At 47.9% G+C, this 18,209-nt stretch overlaps 1 long non-coding RNA gene across 1 annotated transcript; it reads right to left on the minus strand.

Moving 5' to 3' along the window:
• Positions 1-3,170: 3,170 nt before the first annotated feature.
• On the minus strand, positions 3,171-4,980 carry LOC142930961 (uncharacterized). Its single transcript, XR_012946958.1, has 3 exons — positions 4,842-4,980; positions 3,604-3,654; positions 3,171-3,246 (listed from the first exon to the last, which is right to left on the minus strand). It is a non-coding gene; the product is annotated as an uncharacterized LOC142930961 (long non-coding RNA).
• Positions 4,981-18,209: the final 13,229 nt, after the last annotated feature.

Consider the following 18,209-nt stretch of genomic DNA (forward strand, 5'->3'; position numbering starts at 1 on the left):
CTTGTCGGTAGACAGGCTGCAGTAGTGCATGAGGAGGTGGGCGAGCGAGTTTCTGGCGAGGCCGAGGGAGCGCGCCGCTGGGTGCGTGTCGAACAGGCCCACCACGTACAGGCCCAGGTCACGTTGCAGCCACTCAATGTCCGAGTCCGCTCCGTGGAAAACCTGCGCCCCCGCCACACCGCAGCGTCAATCACCACGTCACCGTGGCAATCACTGCGCCACTGCGTTGCCGCGTCAAGCACCACACCTCTCACGTGGCCGGTGCTCAAAATATGGTTACAACGTCCCTAGTAACCATCGTCGCCGCCGCCGCTGTCAACAAGGCATGGCTGCAGCCAGCCCCCCTTAATTGCTTCCTTTCTCTATTTCCCTTGCTCGGTCCGACCTGCTCCCTCCTATTCTTTGGTCCGTTCGGTAAAGTCACCACCACGTAGAAGGGAAGCAATAAAATAATAAAAATATAAAACAATACAATTCTCACGACGTTTCGACTGCAACACAAGCAATCATCATCAGGTGTGAAAACCACAGCAAGAATTTTATTGTTTTATATTTTTATTATTTTATTGTTGCCCTTCTACGTGGTGACTTTACCGAAAGAACCAAGAATATCAATCCCTGCAGTCACGAAAGCTTTAAATAAATAAAAAAATCTGCTCCCTCCTGTTCTCCCCGTGTAATTCTGCGCCCCGAAATGTTTGTTACGCTTTAGGTGCAATACAAGTGCAATTTATTGTTGTAAACATTCACCCAATGGCATTCATATCGAGTGTGCAGGCAGTGCAATGATACATTGGCAGCAAACTGGAGGGACCCAGGCGTCGTGCTACAAAGTCGGCGAGGGAGAGGGATGTCTCTCTCCTTGTTTTGCTGTCTCACTCGATTATTTTGTTTATGCATGTCTACGTGCACGCATGCCTCTCACCTTGACAATGTTGGGGTTGGTGAAGGCCTCGTTGAGGATGTGCAGGTCGTCGCGCAGCATCAGTGTGTCGATAATGAAGTCCTCTTCGCGCATCGAGATTTGCATGAGGCAGGTGATGCCCAGGAAGGAACGGTATGAGTGATGCTACGGGGCCACGCACAGGAATAGCCGCTCAACGGTGGGCGGACAAACAAGAGTAGAAAAGGCAGATAGGCGGTCGAGCGGGACGAAAGCACACAGAGGGCACAACCCAACAAACCAACCGCACATCACAACTCGATATTATACGACCACACACGTCACACACACATGCTGGCACGCACCCAGACAACAAATACAGATCCCCCGTAGAGCTTTAACAGACTGTTGGGACAAGTGCTGTTAGAGAGCACCTATGAAGGCCGAAACGGCACACGAGGGGTTGGATGGCCAGCACCACGCCCGGCCGCCTTTGTCTCCCAAGCGGCAATGTTTTTAAACATCGCACCAGGTACTCAATTGAGGCCGAGTCAAACTAGGGGAAGCCCAGGACTGGTTCAGATAATTGTGCTCTCGCACAGTCGGTACGGCGACCGGCTCCTCTTGAGGGCACTCCACCTTCATCTTCTTCTCCGATGCAGACACGGGGATCAGTCACTCATTTACCATGCCTCCTGTCTGTCCCCACGTCCCTGAGTCGCTTGTATCGCTGCATTGTCTTGGTGTCCTTGTAATTCCCGTGTCTCAAAGTCCATGTATCTCCTTGGCACTCAACTACCCCTGTGCCTCCACATGTCCCTGTCTCCCAATGTCTCACCATGCCAAAGCGGTTGACGAACGTCTGCAGGACACGCGCTGCCTTCATCTGGGACGTGGAGCTCTGAGCAGTGCGAGCCTCGTTCTGCTGCTCTTCGCTGTCCTGCACACCACAGCAGAGCGCAGAGCGCTACAGCACATCGCAGCGCACTACAGCAACATGACAGCAATTTCAGCACAGCTCAGAATGCGACAGCACACAAGAGAACGCACAGAACGCCCCAGCACATGATGGCTAACACAGCAAACACAGCACGGTACAGAAAGCTACAGCACACGAGATCACACACACAGTGCTTTCGCCAGCGGTGTGGGAGATTAGACATGGGTTGGTTGTGGTCGTGTGAGGATGTTGGGCTCACGTCGAACAGGGTGAGGACCGGGCGCGTGGCAGGCACCGCCCTCCGTGCTCCCTCCACTGCACCACACAAAGACAAAAGTCAAAGATCTTCAATATAGCCTTGAAAAGATTTTAGGGCAAGTGCTGTTAGCAAGCATCTACGAAGGTCAGCACAGAACACGAAGGGGATGGGAGGACCAACACTACACCCAGCCACCTTTGTCTCCCCAGGGCTGATGCTTTACACGCACTGAGTACTCATTTAAGGCTGAATTAATGTAAGGGAGCCCCAGGACTGGTTTAGATATTCGTCACCGGTGTTGGCCATAAGCAGCAATCGAACTTGGGTCACCAGGTTAATAGTGCAGCACGCTAACCAGCTAAACTACTGCTGTTCGTCGTGACCGGGAATGGAACTTAGGCCATCAGGAACGTGCCACTACACACTACCACTGCACAACCGCTCTCAAGTGACATACAGACATAAGCTAGCACAGAAGATGCACAGAGATACAGACTGAACAATACACACGTGAACACACACACCCACACAGGCGCAATAATATACACGGCCACACACCTGTTGCAACCGCTGACATACAAGACATACGCATGCAGACAGGCAAATAAAGACACGTTAACAGAGACACAGGAATGAATACACACATATGAATGGAAAGGCACGCAATTGAACACAGGCATAGACACAAAGATAGTGAAATAATACGCACATATACGCAGCAGCCAAAGAAGGGTCATTGCTTAAAACATCACCTATTATGTAAGTTTTACTTTTAGGACAATGTTACTGAAAAGTAGTTTGTTATTTTTGCTTGTGCCCCACTGTAAATGCAGTCAGGACATTATTTGTTATTTATTTCACCAAATTATGTTTAATTTGTACACAGAACATGGCAATTCTTTGTATGATTACTACTCAAATTCTGAGTGTGATATTAAAAAACAGCACAGTATTTTTTCATGTCAATAAAATTAAATCTACTCGTGACAGGCTAGGTGCTCTCATCAACTGTCACGAATAAAAAAATATAATCCATATCATGAGCTTTGCCGATATAACCAGCACAACTAAGTGTGAGCTACCTTCAGTACCGTGCCTTGTGATTGGCTGCCTGTCGTCCAATGATAAGCCATCGTGAGCACAGAAGAGAGGGTTTTCCAATCGCTGTCAAAACACAGAAGAAAATTGATTGAACAATCAGTGCCACACTAGGGTGGGCATACAAATGATACCATTAATGTCACCTTTGGGGGATTGAAACATCTAGATTGTACTGTCAGGGTCAGGCAATGAACCAACAAAATCACACAGGGGTGTCAACCTACACGACAATCGTAACATTATTCACACTCTAAGGACGGACATGAACTGAGCTCCTCATTGTCACGACGGTTTGGGGACGTGGAATTTTAAAAAAGAACCACAAATGAAGAGTTCTGTGCCGGATGAGAAAATGAGATGTCGAGTTTATAATCTCAAGTAAAGATGGCATTTGTGTGATGAGTTTTGGTCTCTGGTCACCTCTGCCCGGGTGATGAATGTTCTCGATGGAGCCTTGATGGGCATCTCGCTCTGCGGGAACAGCAGCAAAGATTATTAAACAAACGCAACCTTTACTGCAACGAGTCATTATTTTTGCAGTCACTTGTGCCTGGTTGTGACCATCAACTCGCTACATTTGTGAACGTCGTTTAACCACGGGTGGCTGAAACTCCCAAGATCCAAAACCTAGGATCTTAGCCGGGTGGTGTTGGTGGCGAAGTCCTGTAACCCAGCACTATGGAGGCAACAAGGGTGGGTGGATCACACAAATGGTGTTAAACTCCCTTCCCGTTGCTTTTCAGGTGTCATAGCATGGCCTGCTAGAAGGGGGTACAGCAAAGGTTGACTTCATCATTCGTTCTGCATGGGATCGACTGTTGCCTCCTCGCATGTGTGGGTTTTCTCCAGGAACTCCGGTTCCCTCCCATATGTAAACACTCATTAATTGGTTGATAACACCTGCATATATAGACGACCACAAAGTTTGGGGGGAAATTTGGCACAGGCTCACCACCTGGTAGCCTTTCCCGATCGTCTGTGGTTCCTCCTCACGCCTCTGAGTCGTTCTCTCGCTTCGAGTGAGCGAATAATGTGCAGTGTGTCACAAGTTAAAAAAATATTATTGAAGCAGTGCCGGATCATTGTGCTTGACCCAGTATTGGCCCCAGGAGCCACCCAGTCACCACCTATATTAAATCCATACTCTTTGGTTCTTTCGGTAAAGTCAGGTAGGTAGAAAAACAATAGATTACGACGTTTCGATCGCAACACAAGCAATCGTCATCAGGTGGGACAACCACACCAACTGCTGAAGACAGCAGTTGGTGTGGTTGTCCCACTGCTGTCTTCAGCAGTTGGTGTGGTTGTCCCACCTGATGACGATTGCTTGTGTTGCGATCGAAACGTCGTGATCTAATATTTTTCTACCTACGTGACTTTACCGAAAGAACCAAAGAGTATGGATTCCTGCAGTCACGAAAGCTTCAAATCAAGATTATATTAAATGTTTGATTATATTTATTTATGAACATTCTGCCTCTGACCACTCGCTATCCCTCTCCCCCTATGACTTTCAGTCTCTGTCTCCCACTCTCTTTTGTCTCTGTTCTCGTTCTCCGACTCTCTTGCCCTATCTATCTTTCATCCGTATCTCAACCGTGGCCGTCCATTATGAACTCCTTGCTGCTCCACCGAGCCGCCTCCGCTTCTGCGCTCACCTTGATGAGCGGGACGAGGCGTGCCTGCTTGACGAGCTGCCACAGCTCATTGGAGTTCTGCCTCAAGAGGGGCGGCACCGGATTGCAGCACGCGAGCACGCCCTGCAGCTCCCTGCGTCGGCAACGACGATGTCAACATGTTAGAGCAGCGACACGCGTCACAACACAACGCCAGAGCAATGCAACATCACGGCAAAACCACGTCACAGCAACAACACAATCTCACAGAAACAGCACAACGTTACAACAAGCCAGCACTCCCTCTCTGTCTTGCATCAAACAGCAATGGCATGGACTAGGGTGCATATAGCCGTTAATACTGGCAAAAGCATATCCGTTCAAGATGGCGTACATATATCCTATTCATGCTGGTGTACATACGTATATTGTTCATTCTGGCGTATGTGCGTATAGGCAGCTCAGGAAAGTCTATGGATGTATAGCCTAATAAAGTATTAAAGCTTTCGTGACTGCATAAAATTACTCATTGGTTTTTTTCGGTAAAGTCACGTATGTAGAAATACAATAAATAATATAATAATATAATTTTATTGTATTTCTACATACGTGACTTTACCGAAAAAAACAATGAGTATGTATAGACTGTTCATCCTGGCGTACGTATGTATATTGTGTTCAGGCTGGCATACGTACGTAAAGCCTGTCTTGTCTGGCGTACGTATATATAGCCTGGTCATTATCAGGATCATACTAACCAATGCTATTACCACAATGCAACCTTCATCATCACCATCATACTATCACCATATCCATATCATCACCAGCATCCAGATCACCATCCACATCAAAACATTATGAGTGGCACCACCATCAACACTATCACTACCACTCTCACTACTAACAGCACAATCATCAGCCACCACCACTATTACCAACAACAAGAACAGGCGCCATATGCCAATAAGTGTTGGTGACATCACCACGGCGGTTGTCTCAGGCCAGGTGCACTCCGAATCCACGTGCAATGTCGAAGGCTCGCTAACAGGACCTCACGGAACAGAGCCAGGTCCCATGGGTTGACTGACTGCAATGACTGGGGCAGATGCACCAGCTGTGCACGCGACTGTGCCAACTTGCTGCATTTTAGCCGCCCGGCACTCCGCTCTTTATTGTGAGCATCGCTCTTCTGACCTTCGTTGTTGTTGGAGGGCGAATATTACCACCACTGTCAATACCATCATGGGTATCACTCGCACCACCATCCCAACTGTCCCTGCCACCACCGGCCCCACCACCACCGTGCGCGGCTTACCGAGGCATCTCCTCTGCGATCTTCATGAGCATATGGTTTGGGAGGACTTATCTGTGACAGCAACAGCACAACACATACCGGTCAGGCCAGGGCACTATGCACATCTCAGCAATAACAATAATCACACAGGCCGTACAGGCCCAACAACGCAACAGCGACAGTAATCGTACTACGCAACCATTGACCTACGGCACTGGAATGTGCAGTTTCTACAACTGGTTCAGGATCGCGATCAGGTAAATTAAAAAGTGCTGCGTCGTACACCCCAGTGTTTTACTGTGCTATATTATAAAACACCCGTGTATCGATATTTCCATTTTAATGTGTTATGGTCGAAACGTCGTGATAATTTTTATTGTTTTATATATATTTTATTATTTATTGTTTCCCTTCAACGTGACTTTACCGAAAGAGCTAAGAATATGAATTACTGCAGTCACGAAAGTTTTAAATCAAAATTTAGACTGTGTGTTGTTTTGGTGCGGTCTTGGATCGTTTTTGTTGTTGTTTTGCTGCCTTGCCCTAAAGTGCATTGAGTGTTAAAAAATCTACAGTAATTCATGTAATTATGCAATTTTTACTTATATGCTTTATATTCATACATTTGTCGCTACTCTGGACATCTGTGATAAAGAGTTCATAGCTCATCGGATTCCTCCAGTCTAAATAAATATTCTGATAAGTCAAGATAAATATTTTGAACGCTGTGGTGTTGTTCCGTTTGCTGTGTTATTCTACGCTGTCGGAAAGTCCCGTGCTTTGCTGCACTATGCTATGCAGTGCAGTACACGGCTATTTCAGCGCCGCGGGTGCTCTCACCCCGTGCTCTCGTCCTCGGCGCGTGCCGTGCGGTCGCGCCAGGCGTACAGGAGCCGGGCGGCGCTGCTCTGCTGCACATCCAGTGGCTGTTTGTGCTTGTGCAGCAGCTCCAGGTAGGAGTCCTCGGTGAACACCGGCTTGTGGTAGCGCTGAGACACACACACACGCACACAGGGGGAGAGAGGGAGATGGAACATGCAAGTAGTGACAGAGGCAGCAATAATTACCAGGGTTGTTAAAACGATCATCGGTTAACTGGTAATTGTTTTCAGCATCAATTACCAGTTCTGAAAGTCGGTAACCAATGTTTCCAGTGGGAATTTTTATCGCGAATGCACTAATTAGGATGCATGAACATTAAAACGGTACGGCGGGCCCGAGTCACCACATTGAACATAAATCGGCATTTTGCGACCCCCTCCACTGCCACTGTGTAGCATATTATTACGTTCCAGGGACTCTATGAGATGATAGTACAATAGTCTACACACATTACACCATGAACTATATCACTTCGTTGATCTAGTTAAAAAGATAAATATATTCTTTGATTATTGCTCGAGGCCTTTTAAGGGAATAAACAATATTTTTGGAGGGGTGGGAAAACTTTCCCGATCAAGAGTGAGAGTGGTGGATTTGCTTACAAAGATAGGCTTGTAACTTGCTCACTGGTGGAGCCAGTGGGGGGTGGGGTGTCACGTGCCCCCCCAATGATCCGATCGAAATCCCTAATTTAGATCGGATCATTGGGGTTTATTGGTAATATATCGGCATTTTGCGACCCCCACTGCCACTGTGTAGCATATTATTACGTGCCAGGGACTCGATGAGATGATAGGACAATAGTCGGAGTCCGATCACACAACGCGGTTCGAATTCGATCCTCGATCGATGGCTGCGCCATCACCGCACTACGCGTCAAATAAAAACCAAGGGACAAGTCCTTACTTATATTCTTAGTTTTTTCGGTAAAGTCACGTTGAAGAGAATTTTTTATTGTTTTATATATATTTTGTTATTTTGTTGTTTCTCTTCAACGTGACTTTACCGAAAAAACTAAGAATATGAATTACTGCAGTCACGAAAGCTTTAAATCAAAATTTAAGTCCTTACTTACTAACACTACCTTTTTTCATTGCTGGAGGGGTTGCCCCCCCCCCCACCTGAAAATCCTGGCTCCGCCATTGCCCACGCGCCACTCACCTTGAGTGCCACAGTTCGGCTCTGGTCCCACACAAGCTGCAGGAGGTTGGGTCGGCCCAGCGCCTTGGTGAGCAGGTCGGCGCGGACGCGGTCGTACACGTACAGCAGGTAGTGCGTGTCGGCACGCGCATAGTGCAGCATGTCTGGCAGGAGAGGCCTGTGTGTGTGCGTGCATACGTGGATGTGTGCAAGTGTTGGTGTGCGTGTGTATGCAATTGTGAGTGTGTATGTGTTTGTGTGTGAGTGTGTGCATGCGAGTGTGTATGAGACGCAGATGTTAATGTACCGCAACATTTATCTGTTGACCCATGTTTCATTTCCGGTGAAGGCTAACATCATTTGGGAGTGATATAAAAACCAGTATTGGACCTCGGCCTTAAATGAGCACCTAGTATAAGATATGAACATCACCACTGGGGAAACAAAGGAGGTCAGGCATGATGCTAACCACATTACCCTCTCAAACATTGTGCCAGCCTTAATAGGGGCTCGCTAAGATAACTTGAGTGGGGAGGGGTGAAAGTGCTTCATATGTACTGTTCTATGAACCCAGTGATGGGACTTCAATTCCTCACCCTGGCAAACTAGATTCAGCAGTCTATTCAGGCGACACGGGGGATCTTTGTCCTTGTGTGTGAATGTGTAAGCAGTAGAGTAGCGGCTAGCACCCTGTGCTATGAACCTGGTGAAACGAGTTCGATTTCTACTCACGACCAACACCTGTGACAATTAACTGAACCGGTCCCGGCCCTCCACTAGCTCGACTCAGCCTCAAATGAGTACCTGGTGTAGCGGTGTGTAAACATCACCACTGGGGAGACAAAGGCGGCCGTGCATGGTACTGGCCACCCACCCCCTCCTTCACAGCACTTTCCCCAACAATTAGTTGAGGCTATACAGGGGATCTTTGCCTTTGTTTTTGTACGTGTGTACAAGTTAGCCCGTGCATGCGCGCGCGTATGCAGAGGTTCGAGCAAGTGTGGCGTGCGTACCGGATGCGCCAGTCAGCCAGCTGGTACTGCTTGTCGGTAGACAGGCTGCAGTAGTGCATGAGGAGGTGGGCGAGCGAGTTTCTGGCGAGGCCGAGGGAGCGCGCCGCTGGGTGCGTGTCGAACAGGCCCACCACGTACAGGCCCAGGTCACGTTGCAGCCACTCAATGTCCGAGTCCGCTCCGTGGAAAACCTGCGCCCCCGCCACACCGCAGCGTCAATCACCACGTCACCGTGGCAATCACTGCGCCACTGCGTCGCCGCGTCAAGCACCACGCCTCTCACGTGGCCGGTGCTCAAGATTTGGTTACAACGTCCCTAGTAACCATCGTCGCCGCCGCTGTCAACAAGGCATGGCTGCAGCCAGCCCCCCTTAATTGCTTCCTTTCTCTATTTCCCTTGCTCGCTCCGACCTGCTCCCTCCTATTCTTTGGTCCTTTCGGTAAAGTCACCACCACGTAGAAGGGAAGCAATAAAATAATAAAAATATAAAACAATTAAATTATCACGATGTTTCGACTGCAACACAAGCAATCATCATCAGGTGTGAAAACCACAGCAAGAAATTTATTGTTTTATATTTTTATTATTTTATTGTTGCCCTTCTACGTGACTTTACCGAAAGAACCAAGAATATCAATCCCTGCAGTCACGAAAGCTTTAAATAAAAATAAAAATTCTGCTCCCTCCTGTTCTCCCCGTGTAATTCTGCGCCCCGAGATGTTTGTTACGCTTTAGGTGCAAAACAAGTGCAATTTATTGTTGTAAACATTCACCCAATGGCATTCATATCGAGTGTGCAGGCAGTGCAATGATACATTGGCAGCAAGCTGGAGGGACCCAGGCGTCGTGCTACAAAGTCGGCGAGGGAGAGGGATGTCTCTCTCCTTGTTTTGCTGTCTCACTCGATTATTTTGTTTATGCATGTCTACGTGCACGCGTGCCTCTCACCTTGACAATGTTGGGGTTGGTGAAGGCCTCGTTGAGGATGTGCAGGTCGTCGCGCAGCATCAGTGTGTCGATAATGAAGTCCTCTTTGCGCGTCGAGATTTGCATGAGGCAGGTGATGCCCAGGAAGGAACGGTATGAGTGATGCTACGGGGCCACGCACAGGAATAGCCGCTCAACGGTGGGCGGACAAACAAGAGTAGAAGAGGCAGATAGGCGGTCGAGCGGGACGAAAGCACACAGACGGCACAACCCAACAAACCAACCGCACATCACAACTCGATATTATACGACCACACACGTCACACACACATGCTGGCACGCACCCAGACAACAAACACAGATCCCCCGTAGAGCTTTAACAGACTGTTGGGACAAGTGCTGTTAGAGAGCACCTATGAAGGCCGAAACGGCACACGAGGGGTTGGGTGGCCAGCACCACGCCCGGCCGCCTTTGTCTCCCAAGCGGCAATGTTTTTAAACATCGCACCAGGTACTCAATTGAGGCCGAGTCAAACTAGGGGAGGCCCAGGACCGGTTCAGATAATTGTGCTCTCGCACAGTCGGTACGGCGACCGGCTCCTCTTGAGGGCGCTCCACCTTCATCTTCTTCTCCGCTGCAGACACGGGGATCCGTCACTCATGGCGCGTGCGTGCAGTAGTGTGCTGGTTAATGCACTGCAAACCCAGTCACCTGATTTCAATTCCCGCTTGCGATCAACAGCAATGGCAAATATTTGATCAAGTCCTGGGCCTCCCCGAGGTCGACGGAGCCTTAAATGAGAACCGGGCACGATGTGTAATCATCAGTGCTGGGGAAACAAAGGCAGCCGAGCCTGGTGTTGACTACCCACCCCTCGTGTAATCCTGGATCTTCAGAGACACTTGCTAACAGCACTTGCCCCAAGTCTGTTAAAGGTGATACGATTTTTGTTTTTGTCGTGTGTGTGTGAGCAACGCCTCGACTTCTGTACGTGTTTGCATGTGTGTGTGTGTGTGCACATGCACGTGCAAGTGTTTGCGACTGCTGGATTAGTGCATGTCTCTGTGTTCATGGTGTGTGTGTGCCTTCACCGTGTTTGGCTTTTGCAGGCTGTGCAGAGCTCTTCTTTGGTTTCTCTGGCGCTTTCATCAGTTTCCAGCGACTACAGATCTACAGAGACGGATGAGATAGCACTCAACGGGTTCTCATCACTCACTCAGTCAACTACTTAAACACTCATTCACTTACTCAGCCACTCAGGTACTCGTTCAACGATCCAACCACTCATGCGCTCAACTACACTCTCTCACCTACCCAAGCACTCACTCAACCATTCATTCACCCACTCATCTGCTCAAACATGCACTCAAATAACCACATTAATCACCAAACCACTAAAATTCCTCACTCAGCACCCATCCGCACAAGTGGTTTGTGAAATGGAATGATGGAGATAATGATGATGATGGAGATGTGAGCAAGATGTTAGCACACAACAATCACGTGTTACCTCAAACACTTTTGAGTTAGGATCCAATTTCTTTTCTTGAAATGGCAGAGATTTCCCGTCACTGGATGGTAGATACTGCAAGCACAAGCACAAGCGAACTTTTTATTTTCACAAGCGAACTTTTTATTTTCAACCACTTCAAGTCCCCACGTCTTCATGTTTCCAGGATTTGGTGTCAATGAAGACCGTTTTATCCAAATCCTAAGTGACCCCGTGTTACGTGTGACCCTGTGCTAATATTGTGTCTCTATGCCTCCTATCTGTCTCTCATTTACCATGCCTCCTGTGTGTTCCCCACGTCCCTAAGTCGCTTGTATCGCTGCATTGTCTTGGTGTCCTTGAAATTCCCGTGTCTCAAAGTCCATGTATCTCCTTGGCACTCAACTACCCCTGTGCCTCCACATGTCCCTGTCTCCCCATGTCTCACCATGCCAAAGGGGTTGACGAACGTCTGCAGGACACGCGCTGCCTTCATCTGGGACGTGGAGCTCTGAGCAGTGCGAGCCTCGTTCTGCTGCTCTTCGCTGTCCTGCACACCACAGCAGAGCGCAGAGCGCTACAGCACATCGCAGCGCACTACAGCAACATGACAGCAATTTCAGCACAGCTCAGAATGCGACAGCACACAAGAGAACACACAGAACGCTCCAGCACATGATGGCTAACACAACAAACACAGCACGGTACAGAAAGCTACAGCACACGAGATCACACACACAGTGCTTTCGCCAGCAGTGTGGGAGATGAGACATGGGTTGGTTGTGGTCGTGTGAGGATGTTGGGCTCACGTCAAACAGGGTGAGGACCGGGCGCGTGGCAGGCACCGCCCTCCGTGCTCCCTCCACTGCACCACACAAAGAAAAAAGTCAAAGATCCTCAATATAGCCTTGAAAAGACTTTTAGTGCAAGTGCTGTTAGCGAGCATCTACGAAGGTCAGCACGGAACACGAAGGGGATGGGAGGACCAACACTACACCCAGCCACCTTTGTCTCCCCAGTGCTGATGCTTTACACGCACTGAGTACTCATTTAAGGCTGAATTAATCTAAGGGAGCCCCAGGACCGGTTTAGATATTCGTCACCGGTGTTGGCCATAAGCAGCAATCGAACTTGGGTCGCCAGGTTAATAGTGCAGCACGCTAACCAGCTAAACTACTGCTGTTCGTCGTGACCGGGAATGGAACTTAGGCCGTCAGGATCGTGCCACTACACACTACCACTGCACAACCGCTCTCTAGTGACATACAGACATACGCTAGCACAGAAGATGCACAGAGATACAGACTGAAGAATACACACGTGAACACACACACCCACACACATGCAATAATATGCAGGGCCACACACCTGTTGCAACCGCTGACACACAAGACATACGCATGCAGACAGGCAAATAAAGACATGTTAACAGAGACACAGGAATGGATACACACACATGTGAATGAAAATGCACGCAATTGAACACAGACACAAAGATAGCGAAATAAATAATATGCACATACACGCAGCAGCCAAAGAAGGGTCATTGCTTAAAACATCACCTATTATGTAAGTTTTACTTTTAGGACAATGTTACTGAAAAGTATTTTGTTATTTTTGCTTGTGCCCCACTGTAAATGCAGTCAGGACATTATTTGTTATTTATTTCAATAAATTATGTTTAATTTGTACACAGAGAATGGCAATTATTTGTATGATTACTACTCAAATTATGAGTGTGATATTAAAAAACAGCACAGTATTTTTTCATGTCAATAAAATGAAATCTACTCGTGACAGGCTAGGTGTACTCATCAACTGTCACGAATAAAAAAATATAATCCATATCATGAGCATTGCCAATATAACCAGCACAACTAAGTGTGAGCTACCCTCAGTACCGTGCCTTGTGATTGGCTGCCTGTCGTCCAATGATAAGCCATCGTGAGGACAGAAGAGAGGGTTTTCCAATCGCTGTCAAACACAGAAGAAAATTGATTGAACAATCAGTGCCACACTAGGGTGGGCATACAAATGATACCATTAATGTCACCTTTGGGGGATTGAAACATCTAGATTGTACTGTCAGGGTCAGGCCATGAACCAACAAAATCACACAGGGGTGTCAACCTACACAACAATCGGAACATTATTCACACTCTAAGGACGGACATGAACTGAGCTACTCATTGTCACGACGGTTTGGGGACGTGGAATTAAAAAAAGACCCACAAATGAGAGTTCTGTGCCGGATGAGAAAATGAGATGTAGAGTTGATAATCGCAAGTAAAGAGGGCATTTGTGTGATGAGTTTTGGTCTCTGGTCACCTCTGTCCGGGTGATGAATGTTCTCGATGGAGCCTTGATGGGCGTTTCGCTCTGCGGGAACAGCAGCAATGATTATTAAACAAACGCAACCTTTACTGCAACGAGTCATTACTTTTGCAGTCACTTGTGCCTGATTGTGACCATCAACTCGCTACATTTGTGAACGTCGTTTAACCACGGGTGGCTGAAACTCCCAAGATTCAAAACCTAGGATCTTAGCCGGGTGGTGTTGGTGGTGAAGTCCTGTAACCCAGCACTATGGAGGCAATAAGGGTGGGTGGATCACACAAATGTTGTTAAACTCCCTTCCCGTTGCTTTTCAGGTGTGATAGCATGGTCTGCCAGAAGGGGGTACAGCAAAGGTTGACTTCATCTGTTCGTTCTGTATGGGATCGACTGTTGCCTCCTCGCATGCGTGGGTTTTCTCCAGGAACCCCGGTTCCCTCCCATATGTAAACACTCATTCATTGGTTGATAACACCTTCATATATAGACGACCACAAAGCTTGGGGGGAAATTTGGCACAGGCTCACCAGGTGGTGAGCCTGTGCCAAATACTACTCACAGGCTCACCACCTGGTGAGCCTGTGAGTAGTTCTCTCGCTTCGAGTGAGCGAATAATGTCCAGTGTGTCACAAGTTAAAAAATTATTATTGAAGCAGTGCCGGATCATTGTGTTTGACCCAGTATTGGCCCCAGGAGCCACCCAGTCACCACCTTTATTAAATCCATACTCTTTGGTTCTTTCGGTAAAGTCAGGTAGGTAGGAAAACAATAGATTACGACGTTTCGATCGCAACACAAGCAATCGTCATCAGGTGGGACAACCACACCAACTGCTGTCTTCAGCAGTTGGTGTGGTTGTCCCACTGCTGTCTTCAGCAGTTGGTGTGGTTGTCCCACCTGATGACGATTGCTTGTGTTGGATCGAAACGTTGTGATCTATTATTTTTCTACCTACGTGACTTTACCGAAAGAACCAAAGAGTATGGATTCCTGCAGTCACGAAAGCTTCAAATCAAGATGATATTAAATGTTTTATTATATTAATTTATGCACATTCTGTCTCTGACCACTCGCTATCCCTCTCCCCCTATGACTTTCAGTCTCTGTCTCCCACTCTCTTTTGTCTCTGTTCTCGTTCTCCAACTCTCTTACCCTATCTATCCTTCATCCGTATCTCAACCCTGGCCGTCCATTATGAACCTCCCGCTGCTCCACCGAGCCGCCTCCGCTTCTGCGCTCACCTTGATGAGCGGGACGAGGCGTGCCTGCTTGACGAGCTGCCACAGCTCATTGGCGTTCTGCATCACGAGGGGCGGCACCGGATTGCAGCACGCGAGCACGCCCTGCAGCTCCCTGTGTCGGCAACGACGATGTCAACATGTTAGAGCAGCGACACACGTCACAACACAACGCCAGAGCAATGCAACATCACGGCAAAACCACGTCACAGCAACAACACAATCTCACCGAAACAGCACAACGTTACAACAAGCCAGCAGTCCCTCTGTCTTGCATCAAACAGCAATGGCGTGGACTAGGGTGCATATAACCGTTGATACTGGCAAAAGCATATCCGTTCAAGATGGCGTACATATATCCTATTCATGCTGGTGTACATACGTATATTGTTCATTCTGGCGTACGTGCGTATAGGCAGCTGAGGTTAGTCTATGTATGTATAGCCTATTCATCCTGGCGTACGTATGTATATTGTGTTCAGGCTGGCATACGTACGTAAAGCCTGTCTTGTCTGGCGTGTGTATATATAGCCTGGTCATTATCAGGATCATACTAACCAATGCTAGTACCACAATGCAAACTTCATCATCACCATCATACTATCACCATATCCATATCATCACCAGCATCCAGATCACCATCCACATCAAAACATTATGAGTGGCACCACCATCAACACTATCACTACCACTCTCACTACTACCAGCACAATCATCAGCCACCACCACTATTACCAACAACAAGAACAGGCGCCATATGCCACTAAGTGGCGGTGACATCACCACGGCGGTTGTCCCAGGCCAGGTGCACTCCGAAGCCACGTGCAGTGTTGAAGGCTCGCTAACAGGAGCTCACGGAACAGAGCCAGGTGCCATGGGTTGACTGACTGCAATGACTGGGGCAGATGCACCAGCTGTGCACGCGACTGTGCCAACTTGCTGCATTTTAGCCGCCCGGCACTCCGCTCTTTATTGTGAGCATCGCTCCTCTGCCCTTCGTTGTTGTTGTAGGGCGAATATTACCACCACTGTCAATACCATCATGGGTATCACTCGCACCACCATCCCAACTGTCCCTGCCACCACCGGCCCCACCACCACCGTGCGCGGCTTACCGAGGCATCTCCTCTGCGATCTTCATGAGCATGTGGTTTGGGAGGACGTATCTGTGACAGCAGGAGCACAACACACACCGGTCAGGCCAGGGCACTATGCACGTCACAGCAATAACAATAATCGCACAGGCCGAACAAGCCCAACAACGCAACAGCTACAGTAATCGTACTACGCAACCATTAACCTACGGCACTGGAATGTGCAGTTTCTACAACTGGTTCAGGATCGCGATCAGGTAAATTAAAAAGTGCTGCGTCGTACACCCCAGTGTTTTACTGTGCTAAATTATAAAACACCCGTGTATCGATATTTCCATTTTAATGTGGAATTTTATTGAGGGACTGTGTTGTTTTGGTGCGGTCTTGGATCGTTTTTGTTGTTGTTTTGCTGCCTTGCCCTAGAGTGCATTGAGTGTTAAAAAATCTACAGTAATTCATGTAATTATGCAATTTGTACTTATATACTTTATATTCATACATTTTTCGCTACTCTGGACATCTGTGATAAAGAGTTCATAGCTCATCGGATTCCTCCAGTCTAAATAAATATTCTGATAAATCAAGATAAAGATTTTGAACGCTGTGGTGTTGTTCTGTTTGCTGTGTTATTATACGCTGTCGGAAAGTCCCGTGCTTTGCTGCACTATGCTATGCAGTGCAGTACACGGCTATTTCAGCGCCGCGTGCGCTCTCACCCCGTGCTCTCGTCCTCGGCGCGTGCCGTGCGGTCACGCCAGGCGTACAGGAGCTGGGCGGCGCTGCTCTGCTGCACATCCAGTGGCTGCTTGTGCTTGTGCAGCAGCTCCAGGTAGGAGTCCTCGGTGAACACCGGCTTGTGGTAGCGCTGAGACACACACACACACGCACACAGGGAGAGAGAGGTAGATGGAACAACGCAAGTAGTGACAGCGGCAGCAATAATTACCAGGGTTCAGACTTGTTTGGTATGCTTCTCTCTCTGTGTCCCCTGTTGTATCTGTGTTAGTTCCCCCCTATTTGGGTGTCCGTATATACATCTGGGGTTATGTGTTTCCTCTCTCTCGTAAATTTAGCTCTTCTTTACCTGATGATGGCTGCTTGTGTTGCAACCAAAACGTCGTACGCTATTATGCAATTTTATTATTTCTCATTTATACGTGACTTTACCGAAAAAACCAAAGAGTAATTACCAGGGTTGTTAAAACGATCATCGGTTAACTGGTAATTGTTTTCAGCATCAATTACCAGTTCTGAAAGTCGGTAACCAATGTTTCCAGTGGGAATTTTTATCGTGAATGCACTAATTAGGATGCATGAACATTAAAACGGTACGGCGGGCCCGTCACCACATTGAACATAAATCGGCATTTTGCGACCCCCTCCACTGCCACTGTGTAGCATATTATTACATTCCAAGGACTCTATGAGATGATAGGACAATAGTCTACACACATTACACCATGAACTATATCACTTCGTTGATCTAGTTAAAAAGATAAATATATTCTTTGTTTATTGCTCGAGGCCTTGTAACGGAATAAACAATATTTTTGGAGGGGTGGGAAAACTGTCCCGATCGAGAGTGAGAGTGGTGGATTTGCTTACAAAGATAGGCTTGTAACTTGCTCACTGGTGGAGCCAGTGGGGGGTGGGGTAGCACGTGCCCCCCCAATGATCCGATCGAAATCCCTAATTTAGATCGGATCATTGGGGTTTATTGGTAATAAATCGGCATTTTGCGACCCCCACTGCCACTGTGTAGCATATTACGTGTCAGGGACTCGATGAGATGATAGGACAATAGTCCGAGTACATAATTGCCAAGAAGTAACGGCAAAGCAGTTCTAAGTGACTCACAGAATTGTGCGCAGTTGCGTATACAGGACACGACTTCCCTGAAGGCAAACACCTTCAGCGAGCGCGATGCCGATCACACAACGCTGTTCGAATTCGATCCTCGATCGATGGCTGCGCCATCGCCACACACACGTCAAATA

This window comes from Petromyzon marinus, chromosome 46, assembly GCF_048934315.1.
Source record: "Petromyzon marinus isolate PM22_M1 ecotype Great Lakes invasive population chromosome 46, UKy_Petmar_22M1.pri1.0, whole genome shotgun sequence".
Lineage (NCBI taxonomy): Eukaryota > Metazoa > Chordata > Hyperoartia > Petromyzontiformes > Petromyzontidae > Petromyzon > Petromyzon marinus.